This window comes from Dasypus novemcinctus, chromosome 10, assembly GCF_030445035.2.
Source record: "Dasypus novemcinctus isolate mDasNov1 chromosome 10, mDasNov1.1.hap2, whole genome shotgun sequence".
Lineage (NCBI taxonomy): Eukaryota > Metazoa > Chordata > Mammalia > Cingulata > Dasypodidae > Dasypus > Dasypus novemcinctus.
This window is the reverse complement of record NC_080682.1, coordinates 40,203,857-40,219,463: the sequence shown is the minus strand read 5'-3', so window position 1 is coordinate 40,219,463 and position 15,607 is coordinate 40,203,857. Positions and strand designations below refer to the sequence as shown.

The following is a 15,607-nucleotide window of genomic DNA, read 5'->3' as shown; positions in this document are numbered from 1 at the left end:
TCTGTCTCGCAGCCACAGCCCCAACAGACTGGAACCTTCATCAACGTCTTCTCCTCGCTATTGCCTGGTTGCTTCTAATTGCTATCCTCATCTCTCTTGTAGTCCTTCTCCCATGACCACTATGCGCCCCCAAGTACATTCATCTGAGCCTACTACCCCAACACCGTCGCCCATGGGGACCACACCAGCTCTCTCTCGCCGCGAACGACGTCGACAACGCTTCTTTACCCACCGCCTAAGCCGACTTTCTCTTGAAGATGATGACCCCATCGAACGCCAAATTCTTCAACTCCTCAGACAAGCCCGCTCTATCCAGACCCCCGCCTCCTGCCCCTCCACCCTCCCCCGTCTCATTCATCTCCTTATCCTCATGCTGTCTCTAGCCTCCTCTGCTACCGCCAACCTGAATCACCAGCCCTTCAATTGGACCCTCAGCCTCTGGCAGTTTGAAAAACTTCTCGCCTTCAACGTGACTGCTGGAGCCCCCTCCTTCACGCTGCACGTTTGCCGGCTAGCTGGATACGATCACACAGATACTAAAATCTCAAGCTCTGTTATAAATACATTTAACATGGGATACATCAGTAATAAGTTGCCACCCCGACCCAAGTGCTCAGGCACCCCTAGCAGTGGCCTTACTGGCCCCTACGGGAAAACTCTTTCCAGTTACTATATATGCCCCCCTTCAGTGAGAGGCTGTCATGATCCGACACATTACTACTGCCCATCCTGGGGCTGTGAAACCATAGCCTATGGCCTGTCTACAACCCCAAAAGACAAAGACCCATATCTCACCCTCAAGTATGGAAATCGATGGGACCGCGTCACACTTTCTGTCAAAGACCCTAATTCAGATCAGTGGTTCACAGGCCGCACTTGGGGGATCTGTCTGTATATGACCGAGTATGACCCTGGTGCCTTTTTTATTATAATGAAAAGACCTGTCTCCGCCCCACTCTCTGCTATTGGTCCCAACCACATCCTTAACCCTCCTCCCCCACCCACTGTTCACCTTCTTCCGTCCTCATCTACTCCCCTCAAAATCTCTTCCACCTCGACCGCCTTCGTTCCTTCTACTAGGCCCACTTCCCCCCCTGCTTCAGATTTACAACCACATCCTCTCATCTCCTCTAGTCCCTACTTCAAACTCCTAAACGCCTCCTATTTCTCTCTCAACGCCTCCCACCCCAACCTCACTCGCTCTTGCTGGTTGTGTCTTTCCCCCAGCCTCCCCCTCTATGATCCACTTGCTATTCCTTCACCACTCTTTACTTCCTCCACCGACGATTCCCCCTCTTCCTGCAATTGGAATCAATCTACTCATGTCCCACTCACTTTTACGCACATCTCTTCCAAAGGTTTATGCATTCACCCCTGTTCTTCTCGCACTCCCAGCCTTACAGCCTGTGCCAACTATACCTCCCCAAATATCTCTACCAAATACTTAATTCCTCTAAACACTACCCTATGGCTTTGCTCTTCCACCGGACTTACTCCATGCTTATCTGTTGCTACACTTAACAAGACCAAAGAAACATGTGCTCTTATCCTCCTCACACCTCGAGTCATTTATCACACTCCTCTACATTTCTTTGAAGCCTTTGATCACACGCAAGAAGCTATTTACCTCCACAAACGCGAACCTATTACTGCTGTACTCACTGTCACTTCCCTCCTAGCTGCAGCTGGAGCTGCCACTGGTGTTGCAGCTCTAGCCACACAAGCATCTGCCCTCCAAAACCTCAGACAAGCAGTAGACTCTGATATCATCTACCTCCGTGATGCAGTCAAATACCTTAAAGACTCTCTTAATTCTCTCTCTGAAGTTGTCCTGCAAAACCGCCGAGGCCTTGACCTCCTCCTCCTTAAAGAAGGTGGCCTATGTGCTGCTCTAGGAGAAGAATGCTGTGTTTATGCTAACTATACCGGCTTAGTAGACTCTAGCTTAAAAGAACTTGAAAAAGGTCTCAACCAACGCCGACTTGAACGAGCCCAAACTGCTGGTTCCTGGGGCTTCCTGCAGCCCCTCCTCCCCTATCTCCTCCCGTTACTAACCCCAGTTCTGCTCATTGTCCTGGGCCTCACCGTTGGTCCCTGGGCCATTCGACGAATCATCCGCCTTGCCAAAGATCATGCTGACAGTGTATTCTCCTCATTTGTCCAAATTCATTACCAACGTCTCGTTGCTTCTGATTCCATTCCTCAATATCGACCATGTCCTCGCCCCCCTTCCCACCGTACTTCCTGCCTGTAAGCTGCTTACTGTAGAACTCCCTGACCGTAGCCGCTGGCATGGGTTTGTTTCCCTCGGCGTAAAGGGCTTGGGTGCACCCCCCACCCCCCTTTATTGCTATACGTCAGAGAAATTTTGCAGTTAAGTTAGCCACAGTGCTATCCACCCCAAAAAAGCAACATCAGGTTAGATATTTCATTTAGCACTAGCACGTACCGACTCTAAGGGCTATACATGCATCCTGATCAAATGCTATGTCATTTGCCCTTAGCCAGTCAATTCTGCCCCCTCACCCCTCGTCCTCCCCAGAGATACTCTGTTTTCATCTGCTCTCCCTTAAAAAACAGAAGGAGCAATTGTTGCTGCATCCCTTCCTCGAGCCTTTGTTATCTCCTTCCTCCAGCCGTTGCTGTCCTTCCCGCCAGTCCCGCCCACGTTGCCAATATATAATCTGCCTTCTTCCCTGGCTACTGCCTACCTCATAGCCGCCTGCACAACTCCGCCTATCCACTACCGCCCCGTAGTTAACCCGCCCCAGCTCCTGCCCCTCCCTCTACCCAACCCTATATAACCAAGTGTATTTCCGCAATAAAGCAGACTTGTTCCTGTGCTCAGGCTGTCTCCGTGGTTTTTACCGCGCGTCCCCCACGCCTGGAGAACCTAGGCCTACGCGCTGGCCTAGGGGCTTCCCGCCGAGCCGTGGAAGGCTGCCCGGACCTCGTGGGCCGCTAATCACTGCCAGCGAGCCCACAGGGGACAGTGCCTGGCCCTCTGCAGTAACAATAAATTTCACCCTGTTTGTTGTCATTCTCACTTGCAAGTCAGTGTCCCATTTATATATGACTTTTAAAAAACTGACTCATATTTATTATTCAATTACTTGTAGATCCTTTATTAAGAGACCATGAGAAACTTTCAGAATTCTGAGAGTTAACCAAGTATAATAAATGAAAGATAGATAGATGATAGTAATTCCCTGAAGGATTCACTTTGAAAGTCTGATGGAAACTTGGAATATGTCATCAAGTGTATGAGGTGTAGTTTAAACCCATATAGTTTGAATTTAGGGTTGACCTCTTAAACATGAATATAAATATATGATAATAGCATACACCTGAATAAAGAAAGGTAGAAGTTAAATAAGTGAGTATGATAAAAAAAATAACAATTATAAGAAACTACTAAAAAGTAATAAAAGTGATTTAACAGTGACTCAGCGTAGTGATGGCCCTCTTTAGATTTGGTGTCACAGTGCGCCAAAAGCAAGAATTTGCATTGTTTAGCCATGTCCTCGAACAAAAGATCTTAAGTGGAAAGGACAGGAGTAAAACTATTAGAGGGAGTTATATGGAAGGGAAATTTTATTTGTTGTGGTGGAGTATCATTATCCATTCTCCTCTATTCTAACTTGAAGATCACCTAGTAAATTTATCCATATTATTAATATTTAGCTCACATAAAATCAGGATTAAGAAAAATAAAATACAACCATCTTCACTATGAAGTCTTTTTTTCTGTAATCATCACTCAGTGTGCAGGTCAAATGTCATCTCATTATAGAGGACATGAATTCTGTCATTTGTTTATTCTTTTTACTGTAGTAGTTGGTAATACACTAGTCACTAGTATACTATGATGCTAATACTTAATACTATCTAGACTGTCCTATACTTTCCATTTTGGTTGCATTATATGACATTTTTGTGTAATCCTACTTTTTATAAATAAAATAATTAGAATATAATATTATATAGTACAAAACAAATGACAAAATGTTTTTATGCAAAAAATAAACCTACCCATTTTTTTGGGGAAAAATTTTTATTGTCTTTTTTTTAAAGATACAGAGATCACACAAACTGTAACATTAAAAAATATAAGAGGTTCCCATATACCCCATTCCCTCCCAACCCCTCTCCTCCAACATCAGCAACCACTTTCATCAGTGTGACACATTCATTGTATTTGATGAATACATTTTGTAGCACTGCTGCACAGCAAGGATTATAGTTTATGTTGCAGTTTACACTCTCTCCCAGTCCATTCAGTGGGTTGTGGCAGGATATACAGTATCCTGCATCTCTCCTTGCAATATCATTGAGGACAACTCCAAATCCCAAAAATGCCCCAATATCGCATCTCTTTTTCCCTTTCCCTGCCTTTAGCAACTCCTGTGATCACTGTCTCCACATCAATGATATAATTTCTTCCATTGTAGAGTCATAGTATTTCTATAGTAGAATATAGTAAATCCACTCTAATCCATATTTTATTCCTCTTTCCTGCAGACTCTGTGATGGCGATGTCCACTCCACCTCTAAATAGAGAGGCAGCTTAGATTCCACATGGCTGTTGGATGTGATTCTCCTGCTTGCAGTTGTAAACTCTCTTGGTTTCCTGGTGTGCTGGTTGATCATCCTCACCTCCCTGTTATCTGACCTGGGCAAGTTCAACAAACTGGAGAGTAAGTGTTGCAAATTTGCTGAGGCTCAAGGCCCAGCTAAATATGGATATGTCTCCTGAACATACATCATCTCCAGCACCAACCACAGGTTCAGTAAAAGTGACAAAAGAGGTATGTATAAAAAGGTCACATCTGAGCCCACCTCCATCACATTCAGGAACACAAATTACAATAGGGCCTGCTGGCAGGGCACTGCTGGCAGGGCACTGAACTCCAGAGCCATCTGCCATGACCATACAACTTGTGTATCTCCACAGTACCACTACCTGGGAATTCATCTACTTTGGCTGTCTGTGATCCTGCTGAGACATGTGTAAATACGACACTCGTGATGACCTCCTGACTCATTTTGAAGTCTCTTAGTCATATAAACTCATTTGTCTTTACCATTTCCCTCTTCTATTCAAGGTCTTTTTCTAGTTGCATCACCAGCTGGTGATTGGTAGTAATCCCTTGCCGCCAAGGAGACTCATCCCTAGGAGTCATGTCCCATGCTGGGGGTAAGGTAATGCATTTACATGCTGAGTTTGTCTTACAGAGTGGCCACATTTGAGCAACATGGAAGCTCTCAGGAGGTAACTCTTAGGCACCCTGCCGCTCTAGGTAAAGTTGAAATGTTAAGCACACAGGTTCTTAAGCATAGTCATCAGCCTTAAGGGCCCATCATTGGACCATCCTCCTTCAGTTATCTTTGCCCTTGCACTAGGGGATTGTTGATATTCCATTGGGGAATGTGAGAGAGCTCCCCGGATGGGAACTCAACACTCCCTCAGTTGTCGTGTGTAACTCTACCAACTATAACGATATTCAATGAATATCTGGACATAATTATATACCCTACATACGTGCCCTGGAGAACTCCCTCCAACTCATATGTACACAATGAATGACACCCCACACCAGTGCTCCTCCCCTGCCTTAGTTGAACCCTTCTGTGATCCAAAACTTCTTAAAAAATGAAGCCTAATATATTGGCTTCAATTAGTTAGAAAATGAAATAGTAAGATAGGTTTATAGATTAGAAATATACATAATAATTTAGAAAAACTAAAATAAAGTAAAAAATAAATTGGGGTATTAAGAAATGAAAAATATCATAAAACTTTGTTTTTGATGTTTTGCCTTTCATCAGTGTAATAGGAGTTGCCCTGTATGTATACTGGCACGGCAATTTCTTCCATTCCTTCCTCAGTGCTTACATCCTTTTTAAAATATATATATATTATATCTTCAAAAGAGTTTTAGATCACAGTAAAGTCACATAGACAATATAGGGGACTCCCATATATCCAACATCAAACTCTTTCCCCCTTCTCCAGTAATGATCTTTTTGCGTGTGGATGTTATATTTGCTACAGCTGATGTAAACTTATTGAAACATAGCTACTAACCATGGTTCCATTATGGTTTATATTATGGTTAATATTTTAGACTGTACACTTTTATAAATTTTTGGTTACATTATGGTTTACATTTTAAACTATACACTTTATAAATTTTTGGTGAAATTTAACACAGCCTATAGCCATCATTGCACGATCTTGTGGAACACTTCCGCTGCCCCCCAGTTAACCCCTCTTCGATCTATTCTATTCCTCCCTGCCCCTCCCCTCAGGGTCCACAGTGACAACCAAGCTTCTCTGTTTGAAGGACAAGATTCATAAATATTTGCAACAATGCTGAGAGCTTTATGTACTAATCTGTCCTCCCCAACTGAGAGCCACCCATGCTCTTGTGAGACACCCTCTCCTCTCTTTGGGAACATCAGGTCTTCCTGGGAGAGGGTACAACACCTTACCACTCATTGTATGGGTCTTCACCCACTGATAAAACACATTATGACAAGATGAGCACTCACACACTCCCTAGATGCCTGCTGCAGTTGCACCTTGTGCCAGATGCCCCCATCAAACACCTTAAACAAGTAACCCTTCCTTATTATGTTTTCTAAAGATTTTTTCAACATTATACTTTCAACCATGTACCTGACAATCTCCCAAGTTCATCTGCTCCTATTTAATCCTCCCCCCAATTTCACAGACCATCTGATCCATCCTCTGAACCTTAGCCCCCTCAAGCTTACAAAGCCCCACCCAATATTATCCCTAAGCCCCTGTTTCATCCTTTTACTGCACAACTACTTACCTCCACTTTAGAGTCTCCCAGTGTTCCTTCCTAGAAGCAAATACTGTTTTCTGTAATGTAAGATTTTTCAAACATCTTTTCAAGTACAAGCATATTCACACAAGTTATATGTATATGTGTTTATGTCATTAGTGTGCACTAGCATTTGCATTTTACTACTCAGTAGCTTGATGTACTTTCCATACCAGTACATAAAGATGAAATACATTCTAACTTATCTTCATTATACATAACTTAGTTTCCTAATCGCTATCACAAATACTGTCAAAATGGAGGCTTATTCAGGTTTCAGATGCTTGAGATTATTTTATTTATCTCAAAAAGAGAAAGATTATATTTTTAACTGATATATTCCTTTGGCTATGATGCATTTTGATTGTAGTAAGTTTGGTTGAGGAACATTTGATTAGATTACTTGATAAGAGCGCTTTCCAGTTTTTGATTGGATTATGTGAGTGAAGTGTGATTCATGTTAATTCTCTGCTCTCTTGCCATGTCTGATAAAAATGGAGACACAGAGAGAGACACACACACTGAGACAGAGAGAAAAAGAATGCTGCCATATTTGATCCTGCCATATGAGGAAGGACTAGAGGAATGCTTATGCATGAAGACCCCAAGAGACTTGGCCCATGGAGAAGCTCAAAAAGAGATAAGCCCTGTGATTGATAGTTGATGTTTGAACTCTGGGAGCTTGACTCTGAGAGATGGTAGTTTCTGGAGGGGATGGAAGAGACCTTGGCAGAGATGGTGACAAATTTCAGTTTGGCAGTTGATTTTGGTGAGAAAGCATCTTTGATGATATCTTGGTTTGGGTTTTTCACAACCTTGGAACTGTAAGCTTTTACCCCAAATAAATCTCCTTTTAAAAATCCAACCCATGTCTTGTACTTTGCAACAGAAGTCCTTTGCCAAACTAAAACAAGAAGCTAGAAGGCTTGCTTCTTCTAGGGGTAAGTATCTTCTGGCTGGCTGGCAATCCTCGAGGTTCTTTGGTTTTTCCCTTCTCAGTTACAGGGCAATGTCATCTCCTTTCTCTTCTGGCTTCTGTTGACTTCTAGCTCCCTGCTCCTCCACCAGGCTTTTCCTTCATAAAGCCTCCAGTAATATGGTCAGGACCCAACCTCACTCAATTTGGCCACCATCTGACTAAAAATAACATCTTTGGCAGTTCTGTTTACAATGGTTCACACCCAAAGGAATGAATTAACATTGAAAATGTGACTTTTTCTGATTCCACTGCATTATATTCCATCAAAAGGTATACTAAAATTAATACACAAGTCCTCTTCATGTTTTATCCAAACTTTGTGTATGACAAATAATTTTTCAGTAAATATCTGTCCTTTCAAATATGTGCAAGTGTGGGTTCTCAGAAGCAGAATTGTGAAGGTGTTTTTATAAAGTATAATAGAGATTTGGAGTAATTATTTGAAATAGATGTGGGGTCAAGGGATAGAATTTTTATTTATTTATTTATTTATTTTTTAATTTTTTTATTTTTTATTGACTTTGTAATAATATTACATTAAAAATATATATGTGAGGTCCCATTCAACCCCACCCCCCCACCCCCCCTCTCCCCCCCCCCAACAACACTGGGATAGAATTTTTAAATGTGGTAGATATACCATATACATATATGCTGACAGGATGATGGAATAACAAGAGGCAAATTGTTGCTACAGGAAATGGGGGAGATAATTACAAGACCTTGTTCTTAAGAGCATGTGATCTAAAGCACAAGCAAAGAACTTGGTCATAGCTGGGAAGACAAACAGTCCAGGTATTGTGAAGAGGAGATAGGGCAGAATTTATGAGATCAGATACTGAAAATAAATGTCAATACAAACTTAAGAGAATAATTAGGAATCGTTAGTAAGGTTATCTTAAGAGATAGTGTGGCTGGCACATATTGATAACATTTATGATAAAGCTTGTTGTTGTTGTGAAGTGTTTTCTTTGATGTTTTTTCTTGGATTGCCGTTTTCATCACTTTCATTCTTTCATATACATCACCTCCCCCTTCCAACCACCAGCACAAGTGTAATCTATGTTTATAATCAAACGTGTCCTTTATCTTTACGCATTTTGCCCATGCTCATATAATCACACAAAAACATTTATAAGCTGGTGCATTTATCACAATTTTTAAAAATAACTATATTATACATAGTTTTATGCATATTTCTTTCTTACTGAAGAGTACTTTGTTTTAATTTCTCTAACAGTACAGGCATAGTTGTATTGCATTCTTTAAAATGGTAATATTCCATTTAATAGATGTTTTAATCTATTCAACCATTTCGGTATTTACTATCATTCATTTAAATTTTTTGTTGTTTTTGTTAATGTCATACATAATGCAGCAAATATATGCTGTGCATATATCCTTATGTACTGGTGCTTTAATTTCTATGTGATAGATACTAAAGTGTGGGGTTTGGGGATAAAAGGTGTATTAATGCTAGATTGCAAAAATATAACAAAATTTTTATTTTTACTAACAATGTGAAAGAATCCCTGTTACTCTACATTTTTGCCAGTCATTGCTATTAACACTTTTTTTAGTTCGTTAGTCTGTAAATGTGATATGTTTGTTTTGTTTTTTTCTTTTGCATTTTGTTATTTACAGATGCATTTCAGCATCCCATCATGTTTGTTTGCCATTTGGTTAAAGGCTTATTTTAATTGCTTATCCATATCATTTGTCTTATTTGTTTTGTTTTTCTTTTATTTGCTAACTAATTAGAACTTTTTGTTTATTTTAGATATTAACACTCTCCTCTGAAATATAAATTGTTTTTCCAAAGTGCTTTTTCTAATTGATTTGGTTTATGGAAGGTTTTCCTAAAATCCTTGAAAATTTGAAATTGTCAAATACATCTATTTGAAATTGAAATTGTTTAAGAGATTCTTCTGTAACGAGAATGTAGGAAGGCATTTCTTTTATAACATGACAGCAAAGATAATGTAAATATTGCTGTTTTTATATTAAATCTTAAATCATCTTCATTTTATTTTTACATATTATATTATCTATATGTATAATTTTATTTTCTTCTAGATGGAAAATGAGTTTTAGCAGCCCCATTTATTTAATAATCTGTCAATTTCCCACATATGTGTATAATTACTTGTGTGTGTTGTGTATGTGTGTGTATCTATTAGCCTATAAATTCACTAATGTTAGGGATCATTTTTTATATCAGCCTTGTATTCTTATAATCTCAGACTGTGCTGGAACATAATAATATATACTACTTGAATAAAAATTATTTTAAAATTTCATAGAGTCATTAGTCGTAATTATATTTTTATGTAAAATTGCCCCTGCCTTGTGAAATAAGGATACACAGAATGACATATGTAACGAAGGAAAAATGTGATTGAGTTTGTCCTCTTGGGTCTAACTCAGAGCCTCCAGGGTCAGAAAATATTATTTGTTGTGTTCTAGTTCATCTACATTGTGACAATGGTGGGCGACCTACTCATTGTTGTGACTCTGGTGGTCAGTTCAACCTTGGATTCCCCCATGTACTTCTTTCTTGCCAACTTATCATTTACAGATGCTATTTATTCTATAACAGTTACCCCAAATATGATTATAGACTTACTCCATTAGATGAAAACATTTCCTTCTAAATTTTTATGACCCAACTTTTTATAGGACATTTATTTGATGGTGCTGAGATTTTACTTCTGGTGGTAATGGCCTATGACTGCTATGTGGCCATCTGCAAACCTCTGCATTATTTGAAAACCATGACCCAACGGACGTGTGTTCTACTGTTCCTATTGGCTTGGGTTGGAGGTTTTGTACATGCTGTAGTTAAGCTTCTCTTGGTTTATGACCTTCCCTTCTGTGGTCCTAATGTCATCAACCACTTCATCTGTGACATGCCCTCATTATTAAAACTTGCCTGCCCTGACAGCTATACATCACCATGTTTGACAATGACGAGGCAATCGGTGTGGTCACCTTTATTCTTTTTCTTATCTCCTATGGGGTCATTCTTCCCTCCCTGAAGAAACTTCGGAAGGGAGGTGCAAGACTTATCCAACTGTGGTTTCCACATCACTGTAGTGGTCCTATTCTTTGTCCCCTGCATTTGTATGTATGTGAGACCTCTTTCCACCTTGCCCATGGATAAATCCTTGACTGTATTTTCACAGTTATTACCCCTATGTTGAACCCCTTAATCTATACCCTGAGAAATGCATGATGAAGAATGCCATGAAGAAACTTTGGACTAGAAAAAAAAAAGTGAGATGGCATAAAAATGCATTGCCTATTTTCAATGAAGAGATGCTCTTTGAGGAAATCCATTTGTGATTATATAATTTAGTAACTTTTTCTTCAGGTTTAAGATATTGTACATGATGGAACACATTCATTGTGTGTGAATTCTTCCAGTAATCAATTTTGTTCAAAATATATTTTTATATTTTCAAGATTTCTTAGGGAAACTACATTCATTTTATATGAAATTGGTCTGTAGACTTATGTTCTAAGTGATGAGATATGCTATTGTTAGTACTGTAAATTTATTTCAGTTAGTGGAAAATGTTTTATGTCTCTTATAAAAGTTAATTATTTTTTTCCAGAAGTAATAGTGCTCATTACAGATTTTGGAAAAATAAAGAAAGAAATGACATAAAAATGTTTTTTACTTCATTCCACACAAAAACAACTATTAACATTCATATTTTTGTATATCCAAGATACTTTAAATACATAGTTTTGTTCTTATTGTATAGCAGGCAAAGGTTGAAGAGAAATGAGGCTTCAGAGTTATGTTATTAATCATAAGGAGGCTAAACATACAAAAAGAATTTGAATGAACTAGGCAGATAAAATTTATTGACTAAATTTTACTTATTTTTTCCAACTGAAAATCATATTATCTCCTCAAGTGGATCTGTTTCATTTGGTGTTATGTTTTAATACAAATTATCTATTATTCTTCCCAGATAGTTTTAAATATCTGATAATTCTTCTTTTTACTTATGGTGCTTAGTGACCTTCTAATAGAGATCCAGGTCCTGTCTGGATTAATTTTCTTATGTTTAACGACCCTTGCATACCTGAGATAAAACCCATTTGATTATTGTCTATAATTCATTAGATGTGTTGTTGAGTTCAATTAGCAAGTATTTTGTTGAAGATTTTAGCATCTAAGTTCATTAGAGAGATTTGGTTGGTAGTTTTCTTGTGTTGTCTTTATGTGGCTTTGGTACTAGGGTGATGGTGGCACCATAGAATGTGTTAAGTAATGCTCATTCCACTTGTATTTTTTGGAAGATTTTAAGCAATATTGGTATTAGTTCTTTCCATAACGATTAGTAGATTTCACCTGTGAAATCATCTAGTCATGAAGTCCTTTCTTTCAAATATAAAATTGGCACAATTGGTAATACACGAACATCAATATAGAATGCAGAAATTGACATTAGATAATTTTGAATGACATCATTCTCAAGAAGTATGCTGACAATATATGTTGTTTCCATTCACACCTGCCTCATCAATGAAATGCCCGTTACCTGGTAATAAAGAGGCCTGAAAACATTGTTTCATTTGACAAAAACACTATAAAATCTTTGTGACAATTTGTCTCATTAAATCAGGCTCCAAATAAAATAGTACTTGCCCCTAATATGATAGGAAACATGTGGTCAAACAAACTCATCGTTCCTGCCCGTCCTATTAGTCTGGAGACATGAGTGGCTAGATCTAGAAGAACAAGTGCTTTCCACTGGTAAAAAATATTGTATTAATAACTTCATACCCTGATTTTTATCCCTATTATTATTAAAAAGCAACTGCTTTTATGACTTCAAGTTCTGCCTTATCATAACACTATTCATGAAATAATTTCAAGAGTATGGTTATAACAAAGTTAATTAACTTAGTCCTCCATTTCTGGATGTTTAGTTAATTTTCAAATTTATGTAGTAATATCTGGTTTTCTTTTGTCAGTAATTTCCCTGAAGGCAGGGAAAATAATTAAATAAATTTGTGCCCTCTATTTCTTACATAAAGTCTGGGATATAGAATCCACTACATAAACTCTGTCAAGCACTTGGATCATGTCTTGTTCTGTTGACTTCATGTATAACAAAAAATCCTAAAACTTAGTGGCTGAAACAAGAAGTATTAGATCTCATGATTTCTTTGAGTTAGCAATTTAAACAGAACTTGACTGAACATTTCTTCTGCTACATGTAGCATGAACTAAGTTCTCAATTTGTAAGTTAGCTAATGGCTAGGGTTTTATGGAAGGTCCAAAGAAAAGTTTGTACTGAATAGTTAGTACCTTGTAAGAGATGATTAGAGGCTGGGTTCTGTTAGTTCCCTCTTCCTCTCCATGAAGATGTTGGGCATCTAGGTGAGGTCTTTTCAGCAAGGTTGTCAGATTTCTAAAATGCCAGCACAGGACTCAGGTGGAGAAGGCAAACACTGCCAGCCTGGTTAATAGATACTGCTAGAACTCATCCAGCATCACATTATCACGTTCTACTAAAAAAAGCAACCATAGGCTTGCCTCGATTTAGAAGGTGGAGAAACTAACTGCATATCTTGATTGAGGATTGGTAGAATGACATGGAAAACAGCATGACATGGAAAACAGCTGTTGCATCCAACTTTAGAAAATACCATCTGTCACAGTTCACCCTCTAAAAATGAACATACACATGCTGGGAGCAGACTTGGCCCAGTGATTAGGGCATCTGTCTACCACATGGGAGGTCCACGGTTCAAACCCCCGGCCTCTTTTTTTTTTTTTTTTTGTACTGGAAGCATCTTATTTTTTTTTGTCTTTATATTTTTAATGTTACACTCAAAAAATATGAAGTCCCCATGTACCCCCCACCCCCTCACCCTACTCCTCCCTCCATAAAAAATACCTCCTCCATCATTGTGAGACATTGATTGCATTCAGCGAATACATCTCTGAGCACTGCTGCAACTCATGGTCAATGGTTCACACCATAGCCCACACTCTGCCACAGTCCACCCAGTGGGCCATGGGAGGACATACAATGCCCAGTAACTGTCCCTGCAGCACAACCCAGGACAACTCCAACCCCCAAAAATGCCCCCACATCACATCTCTTCCTCCCACTCCCTACGCCCAGCAGCCACCATGGCCACTTTCTCCCCACTAATGACACATTTTCTTTGATTACTAATCACAATAGTTCATGAATAGAATATCAGTAAGTCCACTCTAATCCATACTCTATTCCTCCAACCTGTGAACTTTAGAATGGTTGTGTCCACTCCACATCTACATCAAGAATTGCTGAATGCAATTCTCCTGCTTTCAGTTGTAGGCACTCTTGGCTCCCTGGTGTGGTGGTTGACCTTCTTCCCCTCCATGTTAGCTGAGTGGGGTAAATCCAATAAACCAGAGTGTAGGAGTTGCAAGTCTGTTGACGCTCAGGGCCTGGCTATCACATGGTCAGTCCAGAAATTCGGGTCCCCTGGGTATACATTAAACCCCAGCACCAACTACAGTTCCGGTAAAGTAACAGGAGAGGCTTGTGGACAAAGATCACATCTGAGTCCAACTCCATCACACAGAAACACAAACTCCAAAGTAAGGCCAACTGACATGGCACTGAATTCCATCTGCCATGACCATAGAACCTGTGGGTCTCTGTAACCCTCAGAAGAACCAATACCCGGGGTTGTATCTACTTTATCTGTCTTTGGGACTCTACTCAGGTGTGCACAAGGGCAACCCCTCTGATAACCTCCTGGCTCTTTTTGGAGACTCATAGCCATATAAACGCATTTGTCCTTTCCATTTCCCCCTCTTATTCAGGTCAAAAAGCATTTTTAACTCCTGGTATTATATGTAGACTGAGATATTCTGCTGGTCCGAGTTGACCCTTTTATTCAAGGTCATTTTCTAGTTACATCATCAGCTGGTACTTGGTAGTAATCCCTCGGTGCCAGGGAAGCTCATCCCCGTGAGTCATGTCCCATGCTGGGGAGAAGGCAACACATTTACATGCTCAGTTTGGCTTCGAGACTGGACCCCGGGCCTCCTTGACCTCCTCGTGGAGCTGGCCCATGTACAGTGCTGATGCACACAAGGAGTGCCCTGCCATGCGGGGGTATCCCCATGTGTAGGGGAGCCCCACACACAAGGAGTGCACCCTGTAAGGAGAACCACCCAGTGTGAAAGAAAGTTCAGCCTCCCCAGGAATGGTGCCACACACACAGACAACTGATGCAGCAAGATAATGCAACTAAAAGAGACATAGATTCCCATGCCACTGACAACAACAGAAGTGGACCAAAAAGAACATGCAGCAAATGGACACAGAGAACAGACAACTGGGGGGGAAGGGGAGAGACATAAAAAATATAAATCTTTAAAAAAAATACACATACTGCATATGCACAAAATACGCTCATCCCTTTCCCAAGATCTGCCCTCCCCCCCAATTATGGCATCAACTTGAGGGATGTTAACTGCTAAATCCAGAACAGGTATGGATTAAGTTACTCTGATACAGTTCCTTTGTACAGTTCCTCAATGATGATTCCCCTTTATTTACAGATCTATTAATCAGAGATCTCTTATCTCTTTCACATGCCCAGGCAACAATTGGACCCAGGAATACCAAAATACACACTCCCGTCCTAAACAGTGGCAAGCGGAGGCAACTGTTTTTCCTCAAGTGTAATCCTCTTAAACTTCTATCAAGCACCTTGTAATTCTTCCATCGTCTGCCCATTACCTCAT

General features: G+C 39.9%; 1 pseudogene; it reads left to right on the top strand.

Moving 5' to 3' along the window:
• The first annotated feature begins 370 nt into the window (after positions 1 to 370).
• The window catches only part of LOC101436638 (olfactory receptor 4A47-like), a 35,234-nt pseudogene continuing 19,997 nt past the window's right edge, over positions 371 to 15,607 (top strand).